This window comes from Littorina saxatilis, linkage group LG5 (assembly GCF_037325665.1).
Source record: "Littorina saxatilis isolate snail1 linkage group LG5, US_GU_Lsax_2.0, whole genome shotgun sequence".
NCBI classification, from domain to species: Eukaryota; Metazoa; Mollusca; class Gastropoda; order Littorinimorpha; family Littorinidae; genus Littorina; species Littorina saxatilis.
This window is the reverse complement of record NC_090249.1, coordinates 47,988,066-48,009,967: the sequence shown is the minus strand read 5'-3', so window position 1 is coordinate 48,009,967 and position 21,902 is coordinate 47,988,066. Positions and strand designations below refer to the sequence as shown.

The window sequence follows — 21,902 nt, the reverse complement described above, 5'->3', positions numbered from 1 at the left end:
AAATCAGTACGGGTCAACATGACGAGAACGAAACACGGAAAACACTTTTATTTCAAGCTGTTCCAAATCACTCCCCCTCCTCTCCCTATTGGTAAAAAGCAAGAGGCAAAGCCTTCAAGGCTCACATTAACAGTTACTCCTTCAGTGGAAAATTGTGTGTATACTCTGTCTGTCTGTCTGTCTGTCTGTCTGTCTGTCTGTCTGTACTCTTCTCTTCTCTTCTTGCTTGTCTTGTCCGTCTAGCTGTGTCTCTCAGTCTACGAGTCTGTCTGTCTGTCTGTATGTCAATGTAGGTACTCGCCCGCGCGTGCATATTTATTCAATAATACATGTATCAAACCACGATTTTTTTTATAATTTTTTTTTTTATGGAGCGTTTTTATTGGTAATGGTCAAATATTTGTGGAGAATGAACTGATGTCTCGGTCGACAGTGGCAACTGCACTGCACTTTGTGTAGTAGTAACTTGGTCATGCTAACAAACTACAAAGACAAAGTGACTTTTTAAGGCTTTCAGCCAACTCCAAGAGGTTTATGCTGTGACTGATTGCTTTGTCATTTGTAACTGAGTCTGCTTGCGTCTAAACTAATCAATAGGAAGATTACGTCAAAATGGTTTCCCATTTCAGAGCCTGCATGGGTTTGCGTAAAAATATCTACCAGTCAGTAATGATTCTACATTTGTTTCGGCAGTGGTACTATGAATTCATCATTTGTCAACGTGCAGAGCAAATATTGATCATTTGGGTGTGGTACTGCACTGAACTGTTTGGTTTCATCGGGAAAAAGTAGATCTATCCAGACAAAAACTTTAAAATCAAGCAGCGTTGTTTAGTCTTAATGGAACTGAAACTCATTGCAAGCATAAAGGCAATGTTTCCGCTCCATAACAATCCGTTTTCAGCTACCAATTAAAGCAAGCATCAGGAGATCACAGAATCCAAGTTACTCATGTTTAGGCGCAGTCTGTCTGTCTGTCTGTCTGTCTGTCTGTCTGTCTGTCTGTCTGTCTGTCTGTCTGTCTGTCTCTCTCTCTTCTCTCTCTCTCTCTCTCTCTCTCTCTCTCTCTCTCTCTCTCTCTCTCTCTCTCTCTCTCTCTCTCTTTTCCAATGTACTGTAAAACATGTCAAACCCTTTCGTCTTTTAAAAAAAAAATGTTCGAAAATATCTTTGTCAAAAATAATTATCTCCCTACACTTTAAAATCATAACTGTTACTGCATCACATCTTAATCATCATTTTATTAATCCATGAACCACGTTATTATAGCTAGTGTTTTTGTTAGTTTTAACCTGATTACAAATTCTTAGTTAATTAGTTATTCGTTTGGCTGTTTAAAACATGTTATATAAATATATAATTGTAATGTATAATGTCATGTATGTCTAAAAGGGACAGGTTGGAGAGATTAGGCATCGTCTAAAACCTTCGTCCCTTCGTAATACAGTTTTGAATCTGAATCTGAATCTCTCTCTCTCTCTCTCTCTCTCTCTCTCTCTCTCTCTCTCTCTCTCTCTCTCTCTCTCTCTCTCTCTCTCTCTCTCTCTCTCTCTCTCTCTCTCTCTCTCTCTCTCTCTCTCTCTCTCTCTCTCTCTCTCTCTCTCTCTCTCTGTAGCAAACATTAAATAAATGTTGGGACGAAAAAAACTAAGGCAGCTGTTTGCTCGCACGTACGAATAAATATTCAGTCCTTGACACTCGAAATTTCGCCGAAGATCTATTTTTGTCACGCACACACACGCACACCCCACATTGACACTTTGGCTCCCCTCCCATCCATCCCAAAAAGGACAGGTGCGGGGAACAGAAGTATATATAACCTGGAAATAACACCCCTGTCCCCCCCCCCCCCCCCCCAAAAAAAAAGCACCCAATTTTCTGCTAAACACCCCCGCCCCCCTCCCCCATTTTGACAGACAACTTACAAGCACGAGCATAGAGCCACGCGACGTCGTCCCGCCAAACATCAAAAGCCGTGTAGAGTGGACTTTCCAACAATGTACAGCTATGAAATATGAGACCGGTTTGAACGGTTACGGGCGTTTAAATGGACGCAGGCGTTTAAATATTTGGGTGGTGCCGGGGGGGGTGGGGGGCGGGAACAGAGGTAGTTGCCCTCTCCCCAATTAAAATTAAAATTTTGGAAGAACGGTGTGGAGCTGCCCCGTGGGTCATAGAAGTTGAAGCGTATCTAACACGTTATAGAGATTGAAGCCTATCTAACACGTAAGAGGGGGGGGGGGGGGCAATTGAAATTCCCCTTCACCTCATCCCCCCTCGGCACGCTCCAGAGCCACGCGCCGCCCCACCCTCGCTCTCTGTGGAGAGCGCGTGTCACACGCTTCGTTCGTGCTTCTCACGAAATTAATTGGTGTCAAGGTCGTTGGATAAGTGCTCGCTGATTAGATTTGATTTTTATTCCAGAGGTATGAAAAGCCATGCAAATTAAAACTGTGATGGGCGTTTTGTGACCACATGCTCGCTTGTTTGGTCAAGAGCGGAGCCATTATGTGAGTGTCAGCTATGGTTTGAAAAGGGGCGTGTGTGTCAACTTGAAAATGGCTATCGCACATGAGGGGAAAGTTTTCCTGTTTTTGTGAGTCAGTATTGAAACAACCAGCGTCGGTGATTGAAATTCCGTATGGCACAATTAGAGACAAATAACTTTTGCTGCCACACATGTAAAGACATATTTTTAGGAACTCTTTATGGAAGAATTAGAGACAAATAACTGTTGCTGCCTCCAATGCAATGACATATATTTCAGAATTCCTTATGGGATAAATAGGGCCAAGTGACTTTTGCTACCACAAATGTAAAGACATATTTTTCAACACTTCAGTGCGAACCCTTTGGTACGTGCGAACTTCAACTTTGTTGCTTCATTTTCTTTATAACAATGAAAACTTTATATTCAATAAATAAAGAAACAAAAACAAAACTCATAAGGCAAGCAAAAACATAACGGCTTTTGTGCTACATGGCGTATTCGATTATCGTTCCATGTTCTTGTTCAAGTGCATGTCCTTGCAATAAAACCAACGTTCAAATCTCAGCACATTTATTTACATGTACAATTTGCCCAGTCATAATTTATACACCGAGACTGTGAAAACTACACGGAACCAAAAGATTGCCGCCTACTCCATCTATTCCATTACCTGCTTCAAACCTATACTTTCAAAGGAAATAAACTTATTCTATAGTACCCGTTTTAACGAGTCCTCGCTGTACAGTACGCGCGAACATAAACCTGAAGCCTGGCAAATGGTGTTACCTGTATATATACCTTGGACAGGTAAATACAGAGAAGAAAGAGCGAAGTGGCGGCTTGTATCCAGGTAAAGGGGGCAGGTAAGCGGAGAGGCTCGGTGACACCTGCCCCTTCAGTGGACCGCCTGTCGCTGAGGTAAGCAGATGGTGCGAAGGCTTTGGAGATAAACATTTGGAACGAGTTGGAAGAGAGGGAGAGAGAGGGAGAGAGGGAGAGAGAGAGAGAGAGAGAGAGAGAGAGAGAGAGAGAGAAAGGGAGAGAGAGAGGGAGAGAGAGAGAGGGGGGAGAGAGAGAGGGAGGAAGGGAGAGAGAGATAGAGAGAGAGAGAGGGGGGTGTATAGAGGGGCCCCAGACGGAGGGGATGGGTGTGGGGGTAGAGGGGACAAGGATGTAACATAGCGACAGCTGCCGGCACTTATGAAAGTTATTCTCTTCTGTTTATTTACAGGGGGGGAAGGACGGAGAGGGGGGAGGGGGGGGATCCACCACCGCCTATCTTCTTCACGCCACCACCCTGTAATAATAAATCCTTCCTCTATTTCCTTTTCTCTCTTGTTCGGTAGCTAACCCCTTTCAAGGGTCGACAAGGTGTCTTCAGTGGTTCCATCTCCGGTCAATTCATTTCAACAGCATACACATAAATCATAATTATTTCCTGTACAAAATTGGTTACGTCTTCAACAGACGCAAGAAATTTACTCTGATTTTCATTACGGTAATTTGACAAAACTGTATCAGGTCTCGTTGAGTTAGGATAATTCTACAAATTGTGTAAGCGCGTGCCCTCTTTCCTTTCTCAATTAACTTCGCAGTTCCAATGTACACCCCCTACTCGTTTGATTTCGCTAAAAGTAACCGCACACGTTAATTCCAGAAAATGACTGAACGCGTATAGTATCTATATATATATATATATATATACGACTTGTGTGTGTGTGTGTGTGTGTGTGTGTGTGTGTGTGTGTGTGTGTGTGTGTGTGTGTGTGTGTGTGTTCGCGATGCCAAGCCAAAGTTCTCGACGGATCTGCTTCAAATTTGGTGGGCATATTCAGGTAGACCCCGGACATAACCTGGTCGATGAGAATTTTCAACACGTGCTCTCAGCGCGTAGCGCTGAACCGATTTTGGTTTTTCTGTTCATCTTCCCAGATCCATTCCCACTAACTCTTCCTTATCTTCTCCAGTGTTTTGCGTTTATCTCCCTTCCTTCGTGTGGCGTCAATCCATATTCCCGTTACTATTTTTAGAAGGTCACTGTCCACAACGCTAAATCCATATTCCCGTTACTATTTTTAGAAGTTTTCCTTCGTGTGGCGTCAATCGCGTACGGTGCGCCACTCACCCGGCGAAGCCAGCGTACGGTGCGCCACTCACCCGGCGAAGCCGGGTATTCGGCTCTACTTCTTCCCGGCGAAGCCGGCTACCCGGCGAAGCGGGTATTCATCTAGTCAATTCTTCTGCGTTCGTGGGCTGAAACTCCCACGTACACTACGTGTTTTTTTGCACGAGTGGAATTTTACGTGTATGACCGTTTTTACCCCGCCATTTAGGCAGCCATACGCCGCTTTCGGGGAAAGCATGCTGGGTATTTTCGTGTTTCTATAACCCACCGAACTCTGACATGGATTACAGGATCTTTTTCGTGCGCACTTGGTCTTGTGTTTGCGTGTACACACGGGGGTGTTCGGACACCGATGAGAGTCTGCACACAAAGTTGACTCTGAGAAATAAATCTCTCGCCGAACGTGGGGACGAACTCACGCTGACAGCGGCCAACTGGATACAAATCCAGCGCGCTACCGACTGAGCTACATCCCCGCCCTGAATCTAGTCAATAATAAGCCCTCTGTTCAAAGATGAAAGGTCTTGAGAATGGCGGCACTTTCAGCGCTAAATGCTCGTGCTCTCTGCAATCTAATGGAACAGGACAGAATCAAATGATTAAAATTCGCGTTTTCCTTTGAAGTTTCTGGAAGTTTGAAATTTGAAGGGTTATCAGCTTATTACCCACTTGTGTGAAGATGACAGCAAACAGACAGCTCTGGCGGGTGAATCTTCACTTTAGCCCTGCCTTTATCTGTGTCAACAGCAGTTTCAGGAGTAGACACACTTGTTATCAACAGTACGGGTCAAGTGTTCGAGCGCGTGCTGTAACGTAAGAGAGGAGAACGGGTGCTAAATGTGACGACTTAAATTTGTAAAAGGTCGAAAGTGGTTTCAAAAATCGGGTCGTCAAATGTACAGCCCCTAAAGCAAGAACAGGGCATCAGAAATTCATTATTGAAAGTTATATATCAAAAAAATAATATTTAAATAGTAATAAAAACAAATGCAGAAACAACACTATGATCGAAGTACCGTAAAAAAGGAAAGAGATAATGCTTTATGTCCTACAGGCTAAATATTTCGCCAAGATATGGGTTATATGATTTGAGTTTTACGCCCTCACGGCGTTTTTAGGTGCAGTGGTGGTATCAGCCATCTACACTTATAGCAGAATGACCAAGATCTTTTACGTGCCATTGTGACATGGCTTCCGTCTCGTGGTTTGCACATAAAGTTGACCCGTGTCCGTCCCGGCCCGAATTCGAACTTAAAACCTTCCGATCACAAGCCCAGTGCTCTACCAACTGAGCTACCGGGCCCCCCAAGTATCGTCCAAGGATAAATAAAATAAATATGTGGAAGCAATGAAGTGTAATTCTCAGTCTAACACATAAAACAGGCATGTTGGACAAATATAACAAGAAGAGCAAACGCTCGATCGAGTCACTTTCGCAGTTCTGAATATTATATGAGGCATCAGATGGACAGGAAGAAATTGCTATTCACAACACAATGAGTCACGTTCACATAAAATTTGAGCCCGGTCACTTTTATAGTTTCCGAGAAAAGCCCAACGTTAAGTTGTGTGTTGCCGAACAGAAAAGGCTAGTTATCTCCCTTGTTTTTCTGATAACGTTCGTAAAAGGCTACAGATGTAAATACTTTGATGTAAAGAATAATCCTACAAAGTTTCAATCACATCCGATGAACTTTGTCAAAGATATAAAATGTCTAATTTTTCCTTTAACGCTGACCTGTGACCTTGAAAAAGGTCAAAGGTCAACGAAACCATCGTTAAAGTGTAGAGGTCATTGGAGGTCACGACTAAACAAAATATGAGCCCGATCGCTTTGATAGTTTCCGAGAAAAGTCCAACGTTAAGGTGGTGTCTACGGACGGCCGGCCGGACGGCCGGCCGGACGGCCGGACGGCCGCCGGCCGGACAGACTAACACTGACCGATTACATAGAGTCACTTTTTCTCAAGTGACTCAAAAACCTCCTCACAAAACATCTTATAAAGAAAGAAAATAAATATATTGAAACAATATCTTTTTGTTTCTCTCTCTCTCTCAAAACATCCCCAATTCAACGAGGTTAAGACTGGCTTTGTGGGAGAGGGTCACAAACAGGACACGAAGAGAACTCCCGACAGATGATCGTCAAATTCCGCACAACGTCGTTAATGCCGGACATCACGTGTAGTGGCATTCACAAACACCCTCGGTCGGCAGATGGGTAATGGAAGAACAGGCCAGGCCTACAGTCGTGTACACCGATGGACAAGGCTATGCATTTCTAACGAAGCCTGGCTGTAAACGGGAAATTGGGACCTGTGATCTTGACACTCTTCATGAGGGCACCAGTACAGAAATTGCACGTTATTGCATAAACCCAACTTCAACAGCTACCCGCTGGTCACTCTTGACCATACGGGGATCGAAGCTGGACATGGATTGCAAGGTGATTCGGGCCTAGAGACAGCGGATATTAGATGCTGAGCTGTCGAGTGAACATGGTTTAACAATGCAGGTAAAAATTGATTGCAAGGTGATTTTGGCTTCGTGACAGCCAACGTCAGGTGTTGTGTTGTGTCCAAGCCCTGTCCCTGCACAAAACAGCCATGCAAAATTGATGAGGCAGCACCTTGTAGATAGGGGGGAACCCTGGCGATTAAACATTCATGCCTCTCGCATCGCTACAGCGGGGGTCCTGTCAAAAGAAACGGGGCTCAATCTGTCGCCAAGCCTTTCCCCCTAAAACTGCGGATCACTTAGCACCAGGACCTTAATCTTTAACGGTAAATAATACATCGTGGAAAAACTTAACATAAGTTTCACCGTAGTATTCAGGTCGGGGTATGGGAGGGGGGAGGGGGGCTTCTCGGACAACTGGCATGCCGAGTGGCTGACAATGTCCTTGTTTTGTCAAGACTAACTCGTGGCCCGGCTTACAATGAGAGCGGAAAAGTGACACTAAGAACACACAATCCGATATGGACCCCAAGACATTCCTACAACGTACCTAGCTACCTCGAACAGACAAGGGGCACTGAAGAGTGCGAGCCCAAATTCTACCGGGGGAATCCCAATACACGGCTTAGTACACTTGCAGGCCAACAAAGACGGGGACAGATGGGGTCTCTATACAGCCAAGCGCGGACACAAAAGAAGTAAATGTCTAGGTAGTGCGGCTGGTGTCAGCTTGAAGCACAAGATAGACCCATAAGGATTTGCTCCCTCTGCGGCACCCGAGCCGTCAATAGCCCCCTGTCTGGCTCCAGTCACCCAGAACACGTGGGGGCCTGCACCCGGGGTGGGCCATGACAATAAACACGCGCTCCAACTAGCACGGGGCGCGTGCGTGAGGCTATAGTAGGGTATACATGTATAGGTTTGTAACGGGGTGGCCGAGCTAGGTGGAGAAGTACGAGGCACGCACGGGTATGTCCTCGCCTGTCATCTGAAGAGGGTGGGAAGGTAACAGGTGGCCGTCTCCTCTCGTAAACAGCGGATTGTAAGAAAGCAAGGGGGTTACTGTGTGTGGTCATGGCGAAGGTAAAACGGCAAAGTTTAAAGGCACAGTGCAGCTCACAGCCTTCGTTTTGCGTTTTTGTTGCAGCTGAGTGCATTTACAGTTCAAAAATCCTCCTATGGTAGTAAAACAAACCCAAAACTACCCAACGACGACATCTGTGAAGCTCGACAGTTTCTTGTTCACGCGAGTGCATAAATTAACCTAGTTATTACGTGGTGTTTGGTCGGAGTTCGATTCAACTGAGTGATTCCGGCCTCCATTTTGTTTTACACAAACTCATGATGACGTCTGACATAGTTTGCTAGTGACGTGTCTTTTTGTGCATGATGTGGTGATCTACCTGATCTAAATTTAGATCCAAAAATAGACCAAGACCAGCCGGGTCCGAGTACGAAATTAATTCGTAACAAAATCGCAGTTCTTGACTCTTTGGGTGCAAGTCAATGAAACTTGGTAGTTCTTCTAACGAATAGCTGTCTGACGTATGACTAAAAGCCCCAGGGGCTCCGTGCATCTGGATTTGACAAGTTCAGTACCTTTAACCCGTCTGGTGTAAACTACTGACACTTATCTTATTTATTTTATTATCAAGACAAAACGGCAAAGTTCAACCCGTCTCATGTAAACCGCTTCCATTTATCTTCTTTTTTTAACTGAGGAAATAAACTTACTCTGTCATCTTCTAATCGCAGCAGATGTGACTATTTCTACTCCGGGGTTCACTTAGTAATACGTTTGGTAATGCTTTCACAATACGTTAATGGAAAAAGCCAATTAAGGATGAACAGATATTCTTCCACGAAGAGGCTTGACGCACATGTATGTAATCAAAGATACAAATAAATAGCTTAGCAGACAAATCTTTTATTCAATCCAATTCCACCTTAAAACTGGTGTGACAAGACCAAGCTGTAATCTATTTGTAACAATCCGGTGTTTTCATAAAATTACCATCGAAGAGAACACCACTCATGCAGACACATATAGTTTTTGCGCTTGTTTTATTAGCTAGTTAATCTTTTCTGGATGCCTCAAACGTTCAAAAGCTGACAAATATCACACAATCAAAACAAAAAACATGAATAAATATGAAAAATGCGATTGCTCTCACAACCATATATATAATATATGCATGTGACTTGTGAGTATAACTTGAATTGCACAATGAAATTAATCTCACTTCAAAGCCAGTTATGGACCATTCACGCGAAAGGGTTTTTTTTAATCACACGAAACAAGATCACAAGGATGCCACCCTATACATCCTTGAGGGAAACAATGAACAAACACAGCTTGTCTTTTATCTCGGAGAAATTCGCCATGAAATTGAGAACACATGCAGACTGTCCTTCCGTCCTTCCCCCCCCCCCCCCCCTTTTCCTCCCTAGCTCACACCAACTCCCATCCTCCCAAAATTAAACCACCTTGGTCACAGCTGCATCAAAATCTATCCACACAACATTCGCTTTGAAACTCTCACTGGATATTTTTAGTGGATTTTTATTCTTGGTCGCAGTAGACAGTAAACGGCTGTGCTTTGCTACAAAACAGTACAGCCATTAAAGGTACTGAACTTGTCAAATCCAGGTGCACGGAGCCCCTGGGGATTTTAATCATACCTCAGGCAGCTATCCGTTAGAAGAACAACCAAGTTTCATTGACTTGCACCCAAAGAGTCAAGAACTGCGATTTTTTACGAATTAATTTCGTACTCGGACCCGGCTGGTCTTGGCCTATTTTTGGATCTAAATTTAGATCAGGTAGATCACCACATGCACATCATGCACAACTGAAAAGACACGTCACTAGCAAACTATGTCAGACGTCATCATGAGTTTGTGTAAAACAAAATGGAGGCCGGAATCGCTCAGTTGAATCGAACTCCGACCAAACACCACGTAATAACTAGGTTAATTTATGCACTCGCGTCAGAACAAGAAACTGTCGAGCTTCACAGATGTCGTCGTTGGGTAGTTTTTTTGTCTTTTTACTACCATAGGAGGATTTTTGAACTGTAAATGCACTCAGCTGCAACAAAAACGCAAAACGAAGGCAGTGAGCTGCACTGTGCCTTTAAAGAAGAAACAGTAAACAAAACAAAAACGTCAGAGTACATTTGGCTATTAATTTTGTGAATGCCAACTGAGATTAATCACCAGCCTTTTCCCTTTTATAAATATGCATTTTATAGCGAAAGCTGTTGCAATGACACCGGAACACAAATACTGCATGTGTGATATATATGCAAATTACGCTACTTCCAAGCTCAGGTGGTAGAGCACTGGACTTGTGATCGAAAGGTCGCTGGTTCGAATCCGGGCCGGGACGGACACGGGTCAACTTTATGTGCAGACCCAGAGACGGTATCCATCTCCCACCCCCGTGTCACCACTATGGCACGTTAAAGGTCTTGGTCATTCTACCATAAGTGCAGATGGCTGATACCACCTAAACACGCATACATCAAAAGCAGTGAGGGCGTAAAAACTCGAATCGTATTTATAAACCAATTCATGTCCAATATAGGCAATTAAGACCTGACGGACAATAAGCCCTTTAAAATTTACTTTTTTCCAACCTCCCTTATCTACATACAAAGCAAGCCTGCACACCAGCAAATGTCACTGTTCTCAGTTCTTTGATTGAAATGACAAAAACAAATTGCAAATATCGACAGTGCATAAAATCCGTCTTCTTTTATTTGAGATTTAATTTATTGTTCATGATATTATATGAGAGCACCTGCACAACATGTTGCATTGGTTCTTGCATACAGGGAACAGTGTCAACACGTAGCACAGAGAGAGAAGAGGAAAACACACACACACACACACATAATGACAGGTAGACGGAGAGACATCTGAAGGTAGCCAGAAAGACAGAAATAGGCACACAGAGAGAAAGAGAGAGCGCGCGCGCGAGAGAGAGAGAGAGAGAGAGAGAGAGAGAGAGAGAGAGAGAGAGAGAGAGAGAGAGAGAGAGAGAGAGAGCGAGCGCGCGCGAGAGAGAGGGGATGGTAGAGAGAGAGACAGAGAGAGGGAAGAGAGAGACAGAGAGAGGGAAGAGAGAGACAGAGAGAGGGAAGAGAGAGACAGAGAGAGGGAAGAGAGAGACAGAGAGAGGGGGAGGAGGATCGAGGAGAGAGAGATGTGACGATCATGATGGCTTCTTTGAACAAGGTTAAAAGGTACCTGCAACAATAATTTTTCCTTATTCTAATACACGTAGTTATTTTCGAAAATTGCCATCGTGAAGGATTTTACTCGGGTTACATCTAGTTCTGCAATTCTGACAAGGTAAACTGGGGTCAACGCTTCAAATAACTAGCATGTCTTCTGGGATTTTCTCTCTGGAGATTAATATGACGGTTTACTAGTGCCAAAACCTCATAATTGTAATTATTCCCTTGATAATTACCATTTTCACGTGTTTATTACTAATTTTCCCGGGAAAATTACTAATTTTCCCGGAATAATTACTAACTTTCACCTGTTAATTACTAATTTTTAGTTTTGGCTCACTTCCTGACGGATTGCTAGTGCCAAAACTAAAAATTAGTAATTTTCCCGTGAAAATGAGTAACTAACAGGTGAAAACAGTAACTGACAGCGTTAATTAGTAATTATCACGTGATAATGGGTAACCCCAGGTTTTGGCACTAGTAAGCCGTCATAGGGCTTACTAGTGCCAAAACCTCATCACGTGTTAATTACTAATTTTCCCGGGAAAATTACTAACTTTCACCTGTTAATTACTAATTTTTAGTTTTGGCTCACTTCCTGACGGATTGCTAGTGCCAAAACTAACAAGAAGGGCAAAGCCCATACGACTCACATGCTTGACCTTGACCTTTACATAGCAATGACATCATACACTAAGAACTGCTTCACACATTTTTCCTACCAAAATACATGTGACCTTGACCCAAGGTCAAGGTCATCCAAGGTCATGCAACACAAAGCTGTTAATTCAAGACATAGGAAGTACAATGGTGCTTATTGGCTCTTTCTACCATGAGATATGGTCACTTTTAGTGGTTCACTACCTTATTTTGGTCACATTTCATAAGGGTCAAAGTGACCTTGACCTTGATCATATGTGACCAAATGTGTCTCATGATGAAAGCATAACATGTGCCCCACATAATTTTTAAGTTTGAAACAGTTATCTTCCATAGTTCAGGGTCAAGGTCACTTCAAAATATGTATACAATCCAACTTTGAAGAGCTCCTGTGACCTTGACCTTGAAGCAAGGTAAACCAAACTGGTATCAAAAGATGGGGCTTACTTTGCCCTATATATCATATATAGGTGAGGTATTGAATCTCAAAAACTTCAGAGAAAATGGGAAAAATGTGAAAAATAGCTGTTTTTTAGACAACATTTATGGCCCCTACGACCTTGACCTTGAAGCAAGGTCAAGATGCTATGTATGTTTTTTGGGGCCTTGTCATCATACACCATCTTGCCAAATTTGGTACTGATAGACTGAATAGTGTCCAAGAAATATCCAACGTTAAAGTTTTCCGGACGTCCGGACGGACGGACGGACGACTCGGGTGAGTACATAGACTCACTTTTGCTTCGCATGTGAGTCAAAAATTAGTCATTTTTCCCGTGAAAATTACAAATTATCCCGTAAAAAAGAGTAACTAACGAGTGAAAACAGTAACTGACAGCGTTAATTAGTAATTATCACGTGATAATGGATAACCCCAGGTTTTGGCACTAGTAAGCCGTCATAGATTAAGTCTACTGGAGGTCATTACTTGAATAATCCGGACAACTTTTTCTGCGGCGTTACTACAGCTATTGGGGCCGCCGCGGAAAATATTGTACTTTCCATGACCCTGCTTTACCAGTGTATGAAATAGGTTTTTGTTCCGTTCACTTCATCATAGGTGATCGCTCCTGTCATCGAGGTAAAGATTCTTTTGAAAGAAGGTGCGACGACCCCTATTGAGTATTATTCGCACGTACAGAACAAACAAGACCTGCAAGTTTTGCCCAGAAGTGGTAAAGAAGGGGTGGGTGGTTGAGGTTACCGAAGGCAAAGGGAATAATAAGTTTTGCTCTACCATTCAGAGAAAAGTTTGTGTTTTTGAAAACGATGAAGAAGAGTTGGGGGCACACCCTGCAGTCGAAAGCTTTTTAATTTGAGGACTTCTTTTTGACAGGGTTTGTACCTAGAGGTCAGAGAGTCTGCTTAAGGAAGAACACAGATACTCCGTGACAAACACAGACACACAGACAAACGCACCTACCCCCCCCCCCCCCCCTCTCGATCTCACACACACCTTACACAGCGCTCTCTCTCTCTCCCCCCCCTCTCTGTCTCACACACACGCACGCACACATGTACTCACACTATCATCAGATGTGATACACGTTTCCCGTAAATAAATAACTTCTTATTCTGCCTCCTCAATGCACCCTTCAACATTAACAACTTTGTTTCATTCGTGATTCTAATAACAGCAAGGACACGTTACAATTTACCTGCAAAAACACTTCAACTGCATTGTAGAGGCCGAGAACGACTGAGCAGACGACAGTTGAAAGCGAGGCTTGGGGCGCGTGCAGGTGACAGACGGCGCGTGGCCCCAGCACGAACGATAACCTCTACACCCTTTGGCGACAAGTTAATCTCCCCTACGTGAAAAGACACCCCCTTTCCCCTCCTCTCCCTGGAAGGAATAGTGTATAGAATGGGTGTGGAGAAATATTTGAAGTTGAAAAGAAGTGTGTGATGATGATGCGAAGTGATTTCAAAAGCGGGAGCATTGAAGCAGCTGCGACTATGTGCTACGGTCCCATTTTCTTGCACGAAATAACCCACTCAGAGCTAAAAGGTTACACTGCAAAGGGATGAACTCACGAGCACACATACACTCACACACGCACGCATACATGCACGCACGCAGACACACACAAGAAACTCTCATGGCCAAGCATATACAGACGAAGACTAATAAAAAATAAAAATGAACCTTTTTTTTTTAATCCCGTAAAAAATTTATTCCACTATTCAATCTAAATAAGGGGAAAAAACACGATCGTCGTACCATATCTGAAGCGTAATACCAAAACATCTCCTTTATTGAGAATGTGACCACTGGGGGTGCTAAATCGCAATTTCATTTCTTCATCGAACCCTACTTCGTCAACCAAACAAACCCAGCCTCACCCCAACAACCGGAACTCCCGTGCGTGGAATCTCATCAACCTTGATTCCACCCCTCCACTCTAAATCCTCACCTCTATCTGTTTAAAAAAAATTCCGACTCAATTCTAGCCCAGTGCCATAGACAGCTGGGACGATTGTGCAGTATTACCCTCTGTCAGCCATTGAGGGCGACGAAACCTGTCAAAGGCAGACGTCACTGAGTGTCCCGGATCAGCTCCCGATGACACATGTCAACAAGCGAGTGTTTGTCTGTCTGTGTGTCTGGCCAGGAAAACCAGCAGCCGCCGGGCTGGGCTGATAATCACTTCAAGGCAGAGAGGACGAGCAAGCTGTCAAGTTCTCGTGCCTAGAAATGCAGGAGTCTTGGTCGTTCTGTTTGACGACACAACACTTCGGGACGTTGTCAGTGCCCGTGTTGATATGGTTACGAGACACTTTGAATATAAACTTTGAATGAAAAGATATTGGTGAAAGCCACTTCACTGTCTGTCTGTCTCTCTCTCTCTCCCTCTCTCTGCAGCAAAACACACAAACACACACACTCGCATACACACACACACACACACACACACACACACACACACACACACACACACACACACACACACACACACACACAGAAAAAGGAGGGAAGAGGGGAGTAAGAGTCCAAAATTGAAATTGATATTGAAATGTTTCTCGTTACCAGATTGAATCTCATCATTAGGACAATAAGAATGTGAATATTATTAAAACGTCCTTACAATCATCATCAACACAACAACTTACCTATACCGGTAAACTAGGGTTGCCTTTGGCAAAGCTTAAAATGTCAGGCATTACTGAGCCAATTTTGATCCTATTTCCAAAACAGTGATGCCAGATAACACAATCACACTGCCTACATCGAGAAATTAATTAAATGCAAAACAAAGATCCAGGCCATTTTGGCGACTCGCTTCTAGTGTGTTTTTCCATAAGCGTGAGCGTAGAATTTGGAACAGCAAGAACGCTGATTTCAAAATGCACGTGTTTAACATCTTTTTCTTTTGATTTAAACAGGTTTTATTCAAAAATGTCAAATGACAAAACCGCATTCATGATTGTAATTAACGCAAAGGAGCACGGCAAGCAATGCCTATATGAGCGTGCTCATCAAAAACAATCTGAAGTAGGAATTGGCGGACGATATGTACAAAGAGAATAGTAGAAGGGATACATGTAATGGGGGTGGATGTTTTCTTCTTTGAGCCTAATTCAGAAGAAAAAAAACGCTAAACATAAAAGTTACAGCAATCGTTAAAACCTCAGAGCTATCTATAATTTCAAAGACGGGCAAAGCAGAAGACGCTGTCCGTTAGTTTAATGGAGGTTTTCACTTCGTGCCTGAGGTCGCAGAGGTTTCAGGGTTCTGATCCCTCGAGTCTGTCGCACATACATCGTAAGATGAGCCTTCAAAATCGTCTCAAAAGAGAATGATAAAAAGCTAAGAATGTTCAACGCCACCGATAAACAGGAAAGTGTTCCGGCATCGGATGACAAGTTCGCGCACGTATCTCTTCACGCGAGTCTTTTATTACAGTAATCTTTCTTGAACAGCTGATGGTCTGTTTGCAATTAAACGTAATGAAGACGAACAGAGCTGAGCCCAGCAGATGGTTGTGCGGGGAAAGCCTTTTGTTAAATGGTCCCTGACATAGCAAGGCATCGTAAAAGTGATAATTTAAAAATAAAATAAAAATTATAAAAAAAATAAAAACAACAACTAAACTATTAAGATTAAGAAGAACAAGTCGCGTAAGGCGAAATAACAACATTTAGTCAAGCTGTCGAACTCACAGAATGAAACTGAACGCACTGCTTTTTTCACCAAGACCGCATACTTGTAGTTTCGTCAGTCCACCGCTCGTGGCAAAGGCAGTGAAATCGACAAGCCATGCAGAATAGTGCGGTAGTGGTCGCGCTGAGCAGGATAACACGCTTTTCTGTATGTCTATTCTTTTTAGCTTACTGAGTTTGTTTTTAATCCAAACATATCATATTTATATGTTTTTGGAATCAGGGACCGACAAGGAAAAAGATGAAATTGTTTCTAAATCGATTTCATAAAAATTAATTTTAATCATAATTTTCATATTGTTAATTTTCAGAGCTTGTTTCTAATCCAAATATAACATAATGTTTTTGGAATCAGACAATGACGAAGAATAAGATGGAATTATTTTTGGATCGTTTAATAAAAAAAATAATTTTAATTACAAGTTTCCGATTTTTAATGACAAAACTCATTCATTAGTTTTTAAGCCACCAAGCTGGAATGCAATACCAAAGTCCGGCCTTTGTCGAAGATTGCTTTGCCAACATTTCATTCAATTTGATTGAGAAATGAGGGTGTGACAGTGCCGCCTCAACTTTTACAAAAAGCCGGATATGACGTCATCAAAGTTATTTATCGAAAAAAAAGAAAAAAACCGTCCGGGGATATCATTCCCAGGAACTCTTATGTTAAATGTCATAAAGATCAGTCCAGTAGTTTAGTCTGAATCGCTCTACACACACACACACACACACGCACAGACAGACAGACAGACAGACAGACACACACACACACATACACCACGACCCTCGTCTCGATTCCCCCTCTATGTTAAAACATTTAGTCAAAACCGTTGACTAAATGTAAAAAGGAACACTAAAGAGAGAGAGAGAGAGAGAGAGAGAGAGAGAGAGAGAGAGAGTTGGCCAGGTGGAGGAAGGGAGGCAACTGCGTTCTTGCTCGCTTTCGCCCGCTCTCTCTCACACTCTCTGTCCCCTCCCTCTCCCGCTCTCTCATCAGGGTCTTGACGTATTTGTTGAATTTTATGCGTGACTATAATTTATAACTGTGCAGATACTATTGCTGTTATTTTAACCACTATTGTAAGGGGCTGTGGCCTTAGACAATTAAAGATTTGTTCTTGTTGTTGTTGTTCTCTCTCTCCCTCCCTCTCTCTCTTTCTCTCTCCTCTCTCTCTCTCTCTCTCTCTCTCTCTCTCTCTCTCTCTCTCTCTCTCTCTCTCTCTCTCTCTCTCTCTCTCTCTCTCTCTCTCTCTCTCTCTCTCTCTCTCTCTCTCTCCCTCCCCCTCTCTCTCTCCCCCTCCCCCTCTCTCTCTCTCCCCCCTCTCTCTCTCTCTCTCTCTCTCTCTCTCTCTCTCTCTCTCTCTCTCTCTCTCTCTCTCACCCCGGGTTATAGTTAAGCCCCTGTAGACCAGTGTGTCGCGATCATTCGTCTGCGCGCACGTATATCTTTATATGCAAACTTAAACTATCATAACCTATGAAAATAACAAAAAAACGACCATCTCCATCAAAATCGATTGGAAGGGTGGTAGACAGAGAGGAGGCAAATACGCAGCCGATTCGATCAAAAAGCATAATGCAGAAGACAAAATCCCGCGAGGCAGTAACACGTTATGTGTGTACTCTCTGTCACCCCACGGCCATCAGCATTATTCTACCATCAAAATTCAACGACACACATTCATCACCCTTGGAAGAACCAAAAAAAAGTACATAAAAAACAGAAACGGCAGAGACATACATAAAGGAGCTTTGAGGTTATAACTGTGAGTTCGCAAAGATGCAAAGGGTACCCTCGGGAGATTAAAACAAAATTAATATCAAAAGGCGACAGTCGTCTCTCTCTCTTCTAATTGTCAGGTATGAGGTATTAGTACATGGGGCAAATGTTTGCATGATGGGGAGGGGAGTGTTGGGGTGGAGGTGCAAGAGTATTGGGGGGGGGGGGGGTAGGGAGGGGGAGGGAAGAGCAGGTGCGAGGGGACTTAATCCGTGCTGGAACGGAGCCAAAAGGTCAGTAAAGTCACGCTCACACAGCTGACTGGGAGGTGCCGTCAGCACAAAAAATAGCACCCAGGCCTGCCCCACTTCTTGCTCTCTTCTCTCTCTCTTTCTCTGCCTCCGCAAATTTAGCTGGCCCTCCGTTTGTTCCTATTCAGCACTAGGCGTTATAACATGGTGGTAACTATGCACGATAGCCTTGAACTTTCTCGCCTTGAAACTACAACCCCCCCCCCCCCCCTTCCCCTTATCACCTACCCCCGCAGCCTCATGCCCCCATCCCCCCCCCCCCCACACACACACACACATATATATATACACACAATTAACCAGCATCGTCCCCTCTCTCATACCCCAATTCCTTGCCCCCACCTCATCCCTTCCCCCTCCACAAACACACACATACAACCAGAATCTTCGTCTCTCTCACCCAACCCCCCACCCCACCCCTCACCTCCCAGGACCAACGCACCGTTTCACTACCTCCTCCTTTCTTCTTCCATCGTTTCAACGATTAGTCTAATTAATTGGACTGGGTGGCCGAGTGGTAACGCACTTGCGCTCGGAAGCGAGAGGTTGCGAGTTCGACCCTGGGTCAGGGCGTTAGCAATTTTCTCCCCCCTTTCCTGACCTAGGTGGTGGGTTCAAGTGCTAGTCTTTCGGATGAGACGAAAAACCGAGGTCCCTTCGTGTACACTACATTGGGGTGTGCACGTTAAAGATCCCACGATTGACAAAAGGGTCTTTCCTGGCAAAATTGTATAGGCATAGATAAAAAATGTCCACCAAAATACCCGTGTGACTTGGAATAATAGGCCCTGGGACAGGCTGATCTTTCTTAACCCAGTGTGGGATTTTCAGTGGGGCGACCACCCCCAACCCAGCGCGTCCCCGGGTGGCGGATAGGGGAACGGTCTTCAGATATGGAGATCAGCCGCTTGCGGCCGCGGACCAAACTGGCTCCGGGTGGGATCCCGGCAAATCCTCCCCCCTGTGCTCTCAGGGTAGGACGTACGGGCCATGAGCTAAGGGTGAGGTAACCCCGACAGAAAACCCCGAATGCTGAAGACGGAGGACCCGGGCCGCACGGCGCATTCTAACAAACCACGGGTACACGCACTTACGCAAATGATGACACAACTGCGAACGCCAAGAAGAAGAAGAAGGAATAATAGGCCGTGAAAAGTAGGATATGCGCCGAAATGGCTGCGATCTGCTGGCCGATGTGAATGCGTGATGTATTGTGTAAAAAAAATTCCATCTCACACTGCATAAATAAATCCCTGCGCCTTGAATATGACTGTGCGCGATATAAATTGCATACAAATAAAAAATAAAATAAAAAAAATAAATCCCTGCGCTTAGAACTGTACCCACGGAATACGCGCGATATATGCCTCATATTGATTGATATTGATTGATTGATTAATCGATGAGACGCGTTCATTCTGTGTGATCATCACATTGAAAAGAAAAACTGTGACCAAATATTGACAATGACAATACGGTTTCTATTTTGTTACTGTTTCCTGCGGCCTCATTTCGTATTATTCTTTCGACAAAAGAGCTGATGCTTTGCGTGCCTAAAATGTTGACCTTTCATACTTATTGAATGCATTTGATCAATTTATTTGTTCTGGAAGAGGAGATGACCAGACAACAGTGCTAAACAAAGTATCGTAGGCTTATTTTTAAACCAGTTACCATAGTCCTGATACCCTTATGTCCGCAGCCAAATCAAATATAGTTTAAAACCATGCTAGTAGTGTATTACCCGGGATCATTAATAGGAATTGTTTTGTGTGGGTTTTTTGGCTCACGTAAGTGTAGCCTATGCGATGATAAACTTTGTCTGTCTGTGCGTGCGTGCGTGCGTGCGTGCGTGCGTGCGTGTGTGTGTGATAGAAACTTTAACATTTCCGAGTCTATGGATAAAGCTCGCATAAGAAGATTACGTCTCGGTCAAAAGTGTTTGACGTGTGTGATAGAAACTATTTGAAGACGTCACATTATGACGTAAGAGGGTTAGACGTCACGCAAAGGAATTACTGAAAGTCTCGGTCATTGTTATTGTGAGCGGGCCGAGACTAGTTGGCAGATCCAGGGTCTCGCTTTCTTGCACAGTTTCACCTATGCTTACTGTGTGTGTGTGTGTGTGTGTATGTGTGACGGAGTGATTGAATTTGTGTTACTGTTTGTCGATTTCTTACGTGAGCCTTGAAGGCTTCGCCTCTTGTTTATGAAGGGTATGGCCAAACAGTCAAAACACTGCTACTAACAGTTTTGTAAGCCTATTCTTAAACCAGTTACCATAATCGTGGTACCATTCTGCCCCAAAACGACATGATAATATTTAGTTCTATACAATGCTCGCAGTGTGCGAGATAACAAAAAACATGAGCATTAATAAAGTGTACTTGATTTTGTGTAATCTATCTTTCTTGCAGTTTGTGGTAAACATTGAGGAAAAATGTCACTGTTTTCTGAAATTACGTGCCAATTTATCAAACAGCTCCAACCTATTCATTCGCCATTATCTTGGCTGTCATTTCAAATCAGTAAAACACACACACACACACTAACACACACACTAACACACACACACAATACACACACACACTCTCAGACATACACACGCACACTACCACACACACACACACACTCATACACACACACATACACACGCACACAAACACACATACACAAACACAAGCACACACAAACAAGCACACAACACAACACACTAAGACACACACTGACACTTTCTCGCTCTCTCCTCCCCGTCGCCCCAACCCCCACCCCCCCACCCCCCAACCCCCACCCGAAAAAATTAACGTTACAATATGTAATAACATTGTCATTGTCAGTTAGTGCGGTGGACCGTCTCGGCAGTAATTAAGCGGGAGGTACACAAACGTTTCACTATCTGGGTTTAGAATAATGTAGTTTCGCGGAAAAACACATTAATGGCTTTTCACTGGGCTGGATAGCTTACATGAGTTTTTTGCGTCCAATTTACGAACCTATCCATGGGTAAGCAGCGACACATGGTGTCTCACACGGTTTGCTGCAACAAACAAAATGTGGATTAAACATTAAAGCGAGTCGGATTTCAAAGCAGAGATCACTATCATACAATCAGTTGTTTTCTTACACACACACACACACACACACACACGCACGCACGCACGCACGCACTCACACACACACACACACACACACACACACAACATGACTCTTGTCCATCATTTCTTGTCGATATGTTGCAATAGATCACGGATTGCTTGAAAGCATCAATAGTTTAAATAATATTCAAACAGTATATCTGTATCAAGTTTACTGATATCAAACAAACAAAAACCTTTCATCATTATTTTTTAGTCACGGAGGAAAGTTTGTGAACTTTTCGCGAACCTTCAGCGATACACCCCCCCTTCTACCGCATCCATGCGCGCACTAGCTGCAACGGCCATAAATGTCCGCGTAAACAAAACTTGCAAATCCCCCCTAGCTTCGATCGGCAGTGATATGATATTAGGCCACTAAAAGCACAGCTGGTGCCACGAACCACCCCTAATTTTCCCCCGTGTGCGCGCGTGTGTGTGTGTGGGGGGGGGAGGGGGGGTCCTGTGTGTCTGACTGTTTGTCCGTCTGTCAGTCTGTGTGCAAATAGGTAAACAGCGCGCGCGAGAGAGAGAGAGAGAGAGAGAGAGAGAGAGAGAGAGACGCAACGAGAGACAGACAGGCAGACAGACAGACA

The 21,902-nt window shown here is 43.8% G+C and overlaps 1 long non-coding RNA gene across 3 annotated transcripts in view; it reads right to left on the bottom strand.

Moving 5' to 3' along the window:
- LOC138967329 (uncharacterized) overlaps positions 1 to 21,902 on the bottom strand; it is a 181,077-nt gene that overhangs the window by 34,426 nt on the left and 124,749 nt on the right. Inside the window, exon 1 of one of the 3 annotated variants that reach the window (XR_011455919.1) lies at positions 13,636 to 13,757. The exons of 1 other annotated variant lie outside the window; for it this stretch is intronic. This is a non-coding gene — a long non-coding RNA (uncharacterized lncRNA). Of the gene's footprint in view, positions 1 to 5,285; positions 5,415 to 13,635; positions 13,758 to 21,902 lie in introns of those variants that run through there. One more of the 3 variants, XR_011455921.1, reaches the window with a different exon arrangement.